Here is a 12,931-nt window from a genome sequence, read left to right as displayed (position 1 = left end):
TGTCACTCCACGTCACTCCCTTCAGTCCGAATCAGGGTGAATTTCAGGGACTGGCCACAGTCACAGATTATAGAACATGGAAACAGGCCCTTCAGCCCAACTCATCCATGCCGCCACATCTCAGCTAGTTCCATTTGCCCACAAATTGGCCCAAATTCCTCTAAACCTTTCCTGTCCATGTACTTGTCAAAATGGCTTGTAAATGGTATTATACCTGCCTCAACTATCTGTTCTGAAAAATGTAGAAATAAAGACTGCAGATGCTGGTTTATACCAAAGAGAGATATTGCTGGAGTAACCTAATGGATTAGGCAACATCTGTGGGTCTGTTCTCACTGAGTTACTCCAGCTGTTTGTGTCCATCTCCAGAGAAAACAATCCAGGGTACGGCTCGGTACCGGGTAGTGCGGCCGGGGAATAAACAACTTAGGTTGGGAATCAAGGGAGCTCTTGCTTTCTGGAGGAGGGGATGAGAAGACACGGTCAGGGTTAGGGGTGCGTAGGTCAGCCAGGGTCGCTTGGGGGATGGGTGGGGAGGGGGGGGGGGGGGGTTGGTGGAAGGGGACGGCTTGGTCCCAGAGGGGAGAACGAGGGACACTGGGTGGCAGTGAGAGATATCAGAGCGTATCTCATTCCACGGATGATCGTCCCACACCTCCCCCCACAACGCACCTCCTCCCCACTCCACACGAGGATGACACGAAGCTGGGGGCAGTTTAGCTGTGAGGAGGATGCTAGGAGGCTGCAAGGTGACTTAGATAGGCTGGGTGAGTGGGAAAATGCATGGCAGATGCAGTATAATGTAGATAAATGTGATGTTATCCACTTTGATGGCAAACACAGGAAAAGGGGAGATGCAACGAGACCTGGGTGTCATGGTACACTAGTCATTAAAAGTACGCATGCAGGTGAAGCAGGCAGTGAAGAAAGGGAAATGGTATGTTAGCATTCATAGCAAAAGGATTTGAGTATAGGAGCAGGGAGGTTCTACTGCAGTTGTACAGGGTCATGGTGAGACCACACCTGGAGTATTGCGTACAGTTTTGGTCTCCTAATCTGAGTAAAGACATTCTTGCCATAGAGGGAGTACAGAGAAGGTTAACCAGACTGATTACTGGGATGTCAGGACTTTCATATGAAGAAAGACTGGATAGACTCGGCTTGTACTCGCTAGAATTTAGAAGATTGAGGGGGGAATCTTATAGAAACTTACAAAATTCTTAAGCGGTTGGACAGGCTAGATGCAGGAAGATTGTTCCCGATGTTGGGGAAGTCCAGAACAAGGGGTCACTGTTTAAGGAAAAGGGGGAAATCTTTTAGGACCAAGATGAGAAAAACATTTTTCACACAGAGAGTGGTGAATCTCTGTAATTATCTGCCACAGAAGGCAGTTGAGGCCAGTTTATTGGCTATATTTAAGAGGGAGTTAGATGTGGCCCTTATGGCTAAAGGGATCAGGGGGTATGGAGAGAAGGCAGGTACAGGATACTGAGTTGGATGATCAGCCATGATCATATTGATTGGCGGTGCAGGCTCGAAGGGCCGAATGGCCTACTCCTGCACCTATTTTCTATGTTTCCATGTAAGTTTCTATAAGATCCCCCCTCAAACTTCTAAATTCTAGCGAGTACAAGCCGAGTCTATCCAGTCTTTCTTCATATGAATGTTCTGACATCCCAGGAATCAGTCTGGTGAACCTTCTCTGTACTCCCTCTATGGCAAGAATGTCCTTCCTCAGATTAGGGGACCAAAACTGTACGCAATACTCCAGGTCGTCATACATGGCGAGATAACAAGTTTGCTGATGATACAAAAGTGTGTGATTTTACCGATAATATAGATGGTTGTGAAAAATTGCAACAGGGTCTTGATCGATTGGACAGGTGGGCTGAGGTGGATGGAATTTAATACAGAAATGTGAGGTTGAATTTTTGGAAGTCTAACATGAGCAGGACCTACACAGTGAATGGTAGTGCTCTAGGGAGTATTGTGGAGCAGTGGGATCCAGGAGTGTAGGTGCATTATTCCTTGAAGGTGGGGTTGCAGGTAAATCGGGTGGTCAAAAAGGCTTTTAGCACATTGGCCTTTATCAGCCAAGGTATCGAGTATACAAGGTGGGAGGTCATGTTGCAGTTGTTTACGACGTTGGTGAGGCCACAATTAGAGTATTATGTTCAGTTCTGGACACCGTGTTATAGGAACGATGTTGTCTAGCTGGAAAAGGTAGAGAGAAGATTTACAATGATGTTGCCAGGGCTAGAGAGTCTGAGCTCTTGGCGGAGGTTGAGTAGACTGGAACTCTATTCTTTGGAGAACAGGAGGATGAGGGGTGATCTTCTAGAGGTGTATGAGATCATGAGAGGAATTGATCGGGTAGATGCAGTCTCTTGCCCAAAGTAGGTGATTTGAGGACCAGAGAACATTGGTTTAAGGTGAAGGGGAAAAGATTTAATAGGAATCTGAGGGGTAACTTTTTCTCACAATGGGTGGTGGATGTATGCAACAAGCTGCCAGAGGAGGAAATTGTGGCAGGGACCATCCGAACATTTAAAAAACAGTTAGATAGGTACATGGATAGGACAAGTTTGGAAGGATATGGACCAAATGCTGGCAGATGGGGCTATTGGGGCTAGTGTGGCTGGAACATGTTGGCCGGTGTGGGCAAGTTGTTTCCACACTGTATCACTCTATGACCCCCATGACAGGGTTAATGAGGACAAGTGAAAGTGTGTGAGAGGGTTTGGTACCTGAGGATGTGTCTCTCACTGGGACAGAAGTCGAATCCTGGACAGATTCTCCAGTCGATGATCCATGGGTCTGTTCCACTGTGGACATCTGGGGATCTGGAATAAAGGAACAGAGACACGGGAGTGTGGCAACACTACAACAGGTCATCAGACAGTCAGCAGAGTTTGGGAATTGGAGGACTGGCTCTGTGGAGAGAGCAGCATCATCCAGTCTCCTTTCACCCACTCTCCTGAAATGTCTGTCACTCCACGTCACTCCCTTCAGTCCGAATCAGGGTGAATTTCAGGGACTGGCTACTGTCACAGATTATAGAACATGGAAACAGGCCCTTCAGCCCAACTCATCCATGCCGCCACAACTCAGCTAGTTCCATTTGCCCACATATTGGCCCAAATTCCTCTAAACCTTTCCTGTCCATGTACATGTCAAAATGGCTTGTAAATGTTATTAGACCTGCCTCAACTATCTGCTCTGAAAAATGTAGAAATAAAGACTGCAGATGCTGGTTGATACTAAAGATAGATATTGCTGGAGTAACCTAGTGGGTTAGGCAACATCTGTGGGTCTGTTCTCACTGAGTTACTCCAGCTTTTTGTGTCCATCTGCAGAGAAAACAATCCAGGGGACGGCTCGGTACCGGGGAGTGCGGCGGGGGAATAGACAACTTAGGTTGGGAATCAAGGGAGCTCTTGCTTTCTGGAGGAGGGGATGAGAAGACACGGTCAGGGTTAGGGGTGCGTAGGTCAGCTAGGGTCGCTTGGGGGGGGGGGGACGGCTTGGTCCCAGAGGGGAGAACGAGGGACACTGGGTGTCAGTGAGAGATATCAGAGCGTATCTCAGTCCACGGATGATCGTCCCACACCTCCCCCCACAACGCACCTCCTCCCCACTATACACGAGGATGACACGAAGCTGGGGGGCAGTGTTAGCTGTGAGGAGGATGCTAGGAGGCTGCAAGGTGACTTGGATAGGCTGGGTGAGTGGGCAAATGCATGGCAGATGCAGTATAATGTGGATAAATGTGAGGTTATCCACTTTGATGGCAAAAACAGGAAAGGGGAGATGCAACGAGACCTGGGTGTCATGGTACACCAGTCATTAAAAGTAGGCATGCAGGTGCAGCAGGCAGTGAAGAAAGCGAATGGTATGTCAGCATTCATAGCAAAAGGATTTGAGTATAGGAGCAGGGAGGTTCAACTGCAGGTGTACAGGGTCATGGTGAGACCACACCTGGAGCATTGCGTACAGTTTTGGTCTCCTAATCTGAGTAAATACATTCTTGCCATAGAGGGAGTACAGAGAAGGTTCACCAGACTGATTCCTGGGATTTCAGGACTTTCAAATGAAGAAAGACTGGATAGACTCGGCTTGTACTCGCTAGAATTTAGAAGATTGAGCGGGGGATCTTATAGTAACTTACAAAATTCTTAAGCGGTTGGACAGGCTAGATGCAGGAAGATTGTTCCCGATGTTGAGGAAGTCCAGAACAAGGGGTCACTGTTTAAGGATAAGGGGGAAATCTTTTAGGACCAAGATGAGAAAAACATTTTTCACACGGAGAATGGTGAATCTCTGTAATTCTCTGCGACAGAAGGTAGTTGAGGCCAGTTCATTGGCTATATTTAAGAGGGAGTTAGATGTGGCCCTTATGGCTAAAGGGATCAGGGGGTATGGAGATGAGGCAGGTACAGGATACTAAGATGGATGATCAGCCATGATCATATTGAATGGCGGTGCAGGCTCGAAGGGCCGAATGGCCTACTCCTGCACCTATTTTCTATGTTTCCATGTAAGTTTCTATAAGATCCCCCCTCAAACTTCTAAATTCTAGCCATTACAAGCCGAGTCTATCCAGTCTTTCTTCATATGAATGTTCTGACATCCCAGGAATCAGTCTAGTGAACCTTCTCTGTACTCCCTCTATGGCAAGAATGTCCTTCCTCAGATTAGGGGACGAAAACTGTACGCAATACTCCAGGTGTGGTATCAATAATTTGGCAAAATGTCATACATGGCGAGATAGCAAGTTTGCTGATGATACAAAAGTGTGTGATTTTACCGATAATATAGATGGTTGTGAAAAATTGCAGCAGGGTCTTGATCGATTGGACAGGTGGGGTGAGGTGGATGGAATTTAATACAGAAATGTGAGCTTGAATTTTGGGAAGTCTAACATGAGCAGGACCTACACAGTGAATGGTAGTGCTCTATGGAGTATTGTGGAGCAGTGGGATCCAGGAGTGTAGGTGCATTATTCCATGAAGGTGGGGTTGCAGGTAAATCGGGTGGTCAAAAAGGCTTTTAGCACATTGGCCTTTATCAGACAAGGTATCGAGTATATAAGGTGGGAGGTCAAGTTGCAGTTGTTTACGACGTTGGTGAGGCCACAATTAATAGTATCGTGTTCAGTTCAGGACACCGTGTTATAGGAAAGATGTTGTCAAGCTGGAAAAGGTAGAAACATAGAAACATAGAAATTTGGTGCAGGAGTAGGCCATTCGGCCCTTCGAGCCTGCACCGCCATTCAATATGATCATGGCTGATCATCCAACTCAGTATCCCGTACCTGCCTTCTCTCCATACCCTCTGATCCCCTTAGCCACAAGGGCCACTACTTACTCCCTCTTAAATATAGCCAATGAACTGGCCTCGACTACCCTCTGTGGCAGAGAGTTCCAGAGATTCACCACTCTCTGTGTGAAAAAAGTCCTTCTCATCTCGGTTTTAAAGAATTTCCCCCTTATCCTTAAGCTGTGACCCCTTGTCCTGGACTTCCCCAACATCGGGAGCAATCTTCCTGCATCTAGCCTGTCCAACCCCTTAAGAATGTTGTATGTTTCTATAAGATCCCCTCTCAATCTCCTAAATTCTAGAGAGTATAAACCAAGTCTATCCAGTCTTTCTTCATAAGACAGTCCTGACATCCCAGGAATCAGTCTGGTGAACATTCTCTGCACTCCCTCTATGGCAATAATGTCCTTCCTCAGATTTGGAGGATGTTGCCAGGGCTAGAGAGTCTGAGCTCTTGGCAGAGGTTGAGTAGACTGGAACTCTATTCTTTGGAGCACAGGAGGATGAGGGGTGATCTTCTAGAGGTGTATGAGATCATGAGAGGAATTGGTCGTGTAGATGCAGTCTCTTGCCCAAAGTAGGTGATTTGAGGAGCAGAGAACATAGGTTTAAGGTGAAGGGGAAAAGATTTAATAGGAATCTGAGGGGTAACCTTTTCTCACAATGGGTGGTCAATGTATGCAACAAGCTGCCGGAGGAGGAAATTATGGCAGGGTCCATCCTAACATTTAAGAAACAGTTAGACAGGTACGAGGATAGGACACGTTTGGAGGGATATGGACCAAATGCTGGCAGGTGGTGCTAGTGTGGGTGGAACATGTTGGCCGGTGTGGGTGAGTTGTTTCCACACTGTATCACTCTATGATCCCCATGACAGGGTTAACGAGGACAAGTGAAAATGTGTGAGAGGGTTTGGTACCTGAGGATGTGTCTCCCACTGGGACAGAAGTCGAATCCTGGACAGGATTCTCCAGTCGATGATCCCTGGGTCTGTTCCACTGTGGACATCTGGGGATCTGGAATAAAGGAACAAAGACACGGGAGTGTGGCAACACTACAACAGGTCATCAGACAGTCAGCAGAGTTTGGGAATTGGAGGATTGGCTCTGTGAAGAGAGCAGCATCATCCAGTCTCCTTTCACCCACTCTCCTGAAATGTCTGTCACTCCACGTCACTCCCTTCAGTCCGAATCAGGGTGAATTTCAGGGACTGGCTACTGTCACAGATTATAGAACATGGAAACAGGCCCTTCAGCCCAACTCATCCATGCCGCCACAACTCAGCTAGTTCAATTTGCCCACAAATTGGCCCAAATTCCTCTAAACCGTTCCTGTCCATGTACATGTCAAAATGGCTTGTAAATGTTATTAGACCTGCCTCAACTATCTGCTCTGAAAAATGTAGAAATAAAGACTGCAGATGCTGGTTGATACTAAAGATAGATATTGCTGGAGTAAACTAGTGGATTAGGCAACATCTGTGGGTCTCTTCTCACTGAGTTACTCCAGCTTTTTGTGTCCATCTGCAGAGAAAACAATCCAGGGGACGGCTCGGTACCGGGTAGTGCGGCCGGGGAATAAACAACTTAGGTTGGGAATCAAGGGAGCTCTTGCTTTCTGGAGGAGGGGATGAGAAGACACAGTCAGAGTTAGGGGTACGTAGGTCAGCCAGGGTCGCTTGGGGGATGGGTGGGGAGGGGGGGTGGGGGGGTTTGTGGAAGGGGACGGCTTGGTCCCAGAGGGGAGAACGAGGGACACTGGGTGTCAGTGAGAGATATCAGAGCGTATCTCAGTCCACGGATGATCGTCCCACACCTCCCCCCACAACGCACCTCCTCCCCACTCCACACGAGGATGACACGAAGCTGGGGGGCAGTTTAGCTGTGAGGAGGATGCTAGGAGGCTGCAAGGTGACTTAGATAGGCTGGGTGAGTGGGAAAATGCATGGCAGATGCAGTATAATGTAGATAAATGTGATGTTATCCACTTTGATGGCAAACACAGGAAACGGGGAGATGCAACGAGGCCTGGGTGTCATGGTACACCAGTCATTAAAATTAGGCATGCAGGTGCAGCAGGCAATGAAGAAAATGAATGGTATGTTAGCATTCATAGCAAAAGGATTTGAGTATAGGAGCAGGGAGGTTCAACTGCAGTTGTACAGGTTCATGGTGAGACCACACCTGGAGTGTTGCGTACAGTTTTGGTCTCCTAATCTGAGTAAAGACATTCTTGCCATAGAGTGAGTGCATAGAAGGTTCACCTGACTGATTCCTGGGATTTCAGGACTTTCAAATGAAGAAAGACTGGATAGACTCGGCTTGTACTCGCTAGAATTTAGAAGATTGAGGGGGGGATCTTATAGAAACTTACAAAATTCTTAAGCGGTTGGACAGGCTAGATGCAGGAAGATTGTTCCCGATGTTGGGGAAGTCCAGAACAAGAGGTCACATTTTAAGGATAAGGGGGAAATCTTTTAGGACCAAGATGAGAAAAACATTTTTCACACAGAGAGTGGTGAATCTCTGTAATACTGTGCCACAGAAGGTAGTTGAGGCCAGTTCATTGGCTATATTTAAGAGGGAGTGAGATGTGGCCCTTGTGGCTTAAGGGATCAGGGGGTATGGAGAGAAGGCAGGTCAGGATACTGAGTTGGATGATCAGCCATGATCATAATGATTGGCGGTGCAGGCTCGAAGGGCCGAATGGCCTACTCCTGCACCTATTTTCTATGTTTCCATGTAAGTTTCTATAAGGTCCCCCCTCAATCTTCTAAATTCTAGCGAGTACAAGCCGAGTCTATCCAGTCTTTCTTCATATGAAAGTTCTGACATCCCAGGAATCAGTCTGGTGAACATTCTCTGTACTCCCTCTATGGCAAAAATGTCCTTCCTCAGATTAGGGGACGAAAACTGTACGCAAACTCCAGGTGTGGTATTAATAATTTGGCAATATGTCATACATGGCGAGATAGCAAGTTTGCTGATGATAGAAAACTGTGTGATTTTACCGATAATATAGATGGTTGTGAAAAATTGCAGCAGGGTCTTGATCGATTGGACAGGTGGGCTGAGGTGGATGGAATTTAATACAGAAATGTGAGGTTGAATTTTGGCAAGTCTAACATGAGCAGGACCTACACAATGAATGGTAGTGCTCTATGTAGTATTGTGGCGCAGTGGGATCCAGGAGTGTATGTGCATTATTCCTTGAAGGTGGGGTTGCAGGTAAATCGGGTGGTCAAAAAGGCTTTTAGCACATTGGCCTTTATCAGCCAAGTTATCGAGTATACAAGGTGGGAGGTAATGTTGCAGTTGTTTACGACGTTGGTGGGGCCACAATTAGAGTATTGTGTTCAGTTCTGAACACCGTGTTATAGGAAAGATGTTGTCAAGCTGGAAAAGGCAGAGAGAAGTTATCAAGGATGTTGCCAGGGCTAGAGAGTCTGAGCTCTTAGCAGAGGTTGAGTAGACTGGAACTCTATTCTTTGGAGCACCGGAGAATGAGGGGTGAACTTCTAGAGGTGTATGAGATCATGAGAGGAATTGGTCGGATAGTTGCAGTCTCTTGCCCAAAGTAGGTGATTTGAGGACCAGAGAACATAGGTTTAAGGCGAAGGGGAAAAGATTTAATAGGAATCTGAGGGGTAAGTTTTTCTCACAATGGGTGGTGGATGTATGCAACAAACTGCCAGAGGAGGAAATTGTGGCAGGGACCATCCTAACATTTAAGAAACAGTTGGATAGGTTCGTGGATAGGGCAAGTTTGGAAGGATATGGACCAAATGTTGGCAGGTGGGGCTAGAGTGTCTGGAACATGTTGGCCGGTGTGGGTGAGTTGTTTCCATACTGTGTCACTCTATGACCCCATGACAGGGTTATTGAGGACAAGTGAAATGTGTGAGAGGGTTTGGTACCTGGGGATGTGTCTCCCACTGGGACAGAAGTCGAATCCTGGACATATTCTCCAGTCGATGACCCCTGAGTGGACATCTGGTGATCTGGAATAAAGGAATAGAGACACGGGAGTGTGGCAACACTACAACAGGTCATCAGACAGTCAGCAGAGTTTGGGAATTGGAGGACTGGCTCTGTGGAAAGAGCAGCATCATCCAGTCTCCTTTCACCCACTCTCCTGAAATGTCTGTCACTCCACGTCACTCCCCTCAGTCCGAATCGGGGTGAATTTCAGGGACTGGCCACAGTCACAGACTTTAGAGCATGGACACAGGGCCTTCAGCCCAACTCATCCATGCCGCCACATCTCAGCTAGTTCCATTTGCCCACAAATTGGCCCAAATTCTTCTAAACGTTTCCTGTCCATGTACATGTCAAAATGGCTTGTAAATGTTAATTGACCTGCCACAAATATCTACTCGGAAAAATGTAGAAATAAAGACTGCAGATTCTGGTTGATGCTAAAGATAGATATTGCTGGAGTAACCTAGTGGGTTAGGCAACATCTGTGGGTCTGTTCTCATTGAGTTACTCCAGGTTTGTGTGTCCATCTGCAGAGAAAACAATCCAGGATAGTCCAATGTCTCCTTCAAGCTAATGCCCTCTAATCCAGGCAGCATTCTGGTAAACTCCTTCTGCTCCTTGTCCAAAGCCTCCACGTCACTCTTGTAATAGGGCAGCCAGAACGGTTATAACAATACTCTATATGCAGCCCAACCAAAATCCTACGTAACTGCAACATTTTACCAGAATGCTGCCTGGAATAGAGGGCATTAGCTTTAAAGAGAGATTGGATTACCCTGGATTAATTTTCTCCTGAGATGGGCACAAAAAGCAGGAGGAACTCAGTGAGACATTTTGGGTCGAGACCCTTCTTCAGATTGAGAGTCAGGGAAAAGGGAGACTGGAAATTTGGGTTAAAAAAAATAATTCTATCATTGATACCTGAGCTTGTGTCTGGTTCTGAGCCGGCGGGGGGTGGGGACGGCTCGGTACCGGGGAGTGCGGTAGGGGAATGGACAGCTTAGGTTGGGGATCAAGGGAGCTCTTGCTTTCTTGAGGAGGGGATGAGAAGACGCGGTCAGGGTTAGGGGTGCGTCGGTCAGCTATGGTCGCTTGGGGGGAGGGGGGAGGGGGGGGGGAGGAAGGGGACGGCTCGGTCCCAGAGGGGAGAGCGAGGGACATTGGGGGTCAGTGAGATATATCAGAGCGTATCTCAGTCCACGGATGATCAACCCACCCCTCCCCCCATACCGCACCTCCTCCCCCACTCCACACGAGGATGACACGAAGCTGGGGGGCAGTGTTAGCTGTGAGGAGGATGCTAGGAGGCTGCAAGGTGACTTGGATAGGCTGGGTGAGTGGGCAAATGCATGGCAGATGCAGTATAATATGGATAAATGTGGGGTTATCCACTTTGATGGCAAAAACAGGAAAGTAGACTATTATCTGAATGGTGGCCGATTAGGAAAAGGGGAGATGCAACGACACCTGGGTATCATGGTACACCAGTCATTAAAAGTAGGCATGCAGGTGCAGCAGCACGTGAAGAAAGCAAATGGTATGTTAGCATTCATAGCAAAAGGATTTGAGTTTAGGAGCAGGGAGGTTCTACTGCAGTTGGTGAGACCACGCCTGGAGTATTGCGTACAGTTTTGGTCTCCTAATCTGAGGAAATACATTCTTGCAATAGAGGGAGTACAGAGAAGGTTAACCAGACTGATGTCAGGACTTTCATATGAAGAAAGACTGGATAGACTCGGTTTGTACTCGCTAGAATTTAGAAGATTGAGGGGGTATCTTATAGAAACTTACAACATTCTTAGGCGGTTGGACAGGCTAGATGCAGGAAGATTATTCCCGATGTTGGGGAAGTCCAGAACAAGGGGTCACAGTTTAAGGATAAGAGGTAAATCTTTTAGGACCAAGATGAGGAAAACATTTTTCATACAGAGAGTGGTGAATCTCTGGAATTCTCTGCCACAGAAGGTAGTTGAGGCCAGTTCATTGGTTATATTTAAGAGGGATGTAGATGTGGCCTTTGTGGATAAAGGGATCAGGGGTTATGGAGAGAAGGCAGGTACAGTCTTTCTTCATGTGAAAATCCTGACATCCCAGGAATCAGTCAGGTGAACCTTCTCTGTACTCGCTGGGGAAGGGAATAGGGGATGGTTTAGGTTGAGGTTCGAGGGGTGGTATTGGTCCCGGGGGGGGGGGGTGGACAACATTCGGTCATTGGGGAGGTGTTGTGGGTCAGTTTGGGTCCATTGAGGGGGGGAGGGGTATAGGGGATATCTCGGACCCAGGGAGGGGGACCCAGGCTCGGCCCCAGGGGCCACAGTGAGGGACACTGCTGGTCAGTGGGAGATATCACGGTGTATCTCTGTCCACAGATGATCGTCCCAGCCAAGTTATTGATACAGACTGTGACTCACCAGGGCCCATGCATTGAGCCCTCTTGTACCCACACGTCACTGCTGCCAACCTGAGAATGGTCTGCTTATTCCCACCTGTTGCTCTCTGTCCAAAAGCCAATTCTCAATCCATGTCAGTGTGTGAACAATTCTCTGTGCTCTGACCTTGTTGACCAGCCTCTTGTACAGGAACGTACTAAATGCTTTCTGAAAATCCCCCACAGCCCAGCCACATGTTCCCTCATCTGTTCTACTGGATGTGTCCTCAATGTGTTCCAGGGACAACAGTGTCTCTGCTCAATCCTCAGATTATTTCACCACATGTCTGTTACTCCAGTAATACCCCACTGATCCAGCACGCTCGGTACAATGGTGGTGCCAGCCTATCAAGAGTCTCGGACCGTATTCCTTTAACACTCTTATACATCACACAACGGAATCATCCATTTCCACTGAACCCGACTGGTTTAATGTGAAGGACACACAGTGCTGGAGTCACTCAGTGGGTCAGGCAGCAGTTCTGGGGAACATAGATAGGTGGCGTTTCAGGTCAGGAGCCTTCCTCAGACCAATTGCAGGATGCGGGAAAGCTGGAAGAGAGGGGAGTGTACTGGACTGTATTTTGTTTACAAGTATTAATGCCACCTGCTGGAAGTTCTGGTACAGCAGCTTTGTTACATTTCCTGTTATACAGGAAGTTGTCATAAACAAGGAAGTCCAGCTCAGAAAGTGTACCTCATGGTGTTTAGACAATGTAATTCACAGCGTTTAATCCATTGCCATCCTTCCCCATAGAGTTTGTTAGACGCAATGTCTGTAAGTAATTATGTTTGATGACAACATCTTTATAGGTTACTAGACCAAGTGCAGACCCGTTGGTGGTGGGGGAGGGAAGGGAGGAGAGGGAAGGGAGTGGGGGAGAGAGGGATGGGGTGGGAGGAGGAGAGTGGTGAGTAGGAGATGTAGTGTGGGGAAGAGGTCTCGGAGCTTGACTCGTCTCTCTCTCCTCTCTCGCTCTCTCTGCGAGAGAGCGACGATCTTAGCGCTATCGGATCCCTCTCGCTCTCGCTTCCTCTCGCTCTCGCTCTCGCTCGTCTCGCTCTCTCTCTCTCCTAGAGCTCTGCTCTCGCGCGAGATCTCTTGCTCTCGCTCTCTCTCGCTCGCTCGAGCGAGCTATCTCGCTCTCGCGCTCTTCTCTCTCTCTAGAGAAGGAGAGAGCGCGAGCTCAGAGAGAGAGAGAGA

Source organism: Amblyraja radiata, chromosome 35 (genome assembly GCF_010909765.2).
Source record: "Amblyraja radiata isolate CabotCenter1 chromosome 35, sAmbRad1.1.pri, whole genome shotgun sequence".
NCBI lineage: Eukaryota > Metazoa > Chordata > Chondrichthyes > Rajiformes > Rajidae > Amblyraja > Amblyraja radiata.
This window is presented reverse-complemented; position numbering follows the sequence as displayed.